Here is a 953-nt window from a genome sequence, read left to right on the forward strand (position 1 = left end):
GAGCAACTCTAGTCTTGTTCTTGGCAGCGTTGACCCGGGTCTGCTCACTGACCAGCGTCCACAGTTTATCCAGGTTGACAGTCGGGCAGAAGCTCTGGTTCCTCTTTAAGTGGTAATGCCTCATCCCAACTTTCCCGAAGTAACCTGGATGATATTTGTCGAAGTTGATTCTGTGATGATGCATGCCTCCAGCGTTCCCGCATCCTCCTGGATGCTTGCAGTGTTTACCGATTAGGCCATGGCCGTGGCTCACGTGGCCCCGGAGTTTCCGGGTCTTCCTCAGTCTGGATGGCATGGCGGTGGCAGAAAGGAAAGAGGGAGGAGCCTCTGTGTGTTTCTTTGGGATTGAATGGCTTCAGGACCAGGCAGAACAGAAACTTTCATCTACATCAACCTTACAAAGGGAGCTGGACATAGTAGCTTATAACTTCTCAAGAGTTGAAGCAGGAAGATTGATATTGAGTATGAGGCCAGCTTGGGCTACATTGTAAGTTTCAGGCCAGCCTGGGCTACATAGTGAGTTCTAGGCTAGCCTGAGCTATAGACTGAAACTCTGTCTTAACAGGTAAAAGATAATTTCGACACGTGCTACGGTGTGGGCCAAACTTGACTTTATGCTAGAGAAGTAAGTCTGACAGAAGAGTGAAACGCTAGTTGGTTCTGCAGAACTGAGAGATGCCAGATTCATAGACCATGAGCTGGCAGTGTAGCTACAGGGCTTGCCTGCCATGCATGATGCCCTGGGTTTAAGCTGTACCACTACATAAAATTGGGTGCATGCCTGTAACCTCAGCAAGCTGGAGGTATAGGCAGGAGGTTCAGAAGTTCATAATCAGTCTGGGTACAGGAGACCCTGCCTCAAACACCAAACAGAAATATCAGAATCATGGAGAGCATGTAGGAATAACAATGTCAGGGGCAAAGAAGTCAGTGCTCTGTGAGGATAGAGTTTG

The sequence above is a fragment of the Microtus ochrogaster genome, chromosome 10 (genome assembly GCF_000317375.1).
Source record: "Microtus ochrogaster isolate Prairie Vole_2 chromosome 10, MicOch1.0, whole genome shotgun sequence".
In the NCBI taxonomy this organism is placed as follows: Eukaryota; Metazoa; Chordata; class Mammalia; order Rodentia; family Cricetidae; genus Microtus; species Microtus ochrogaster.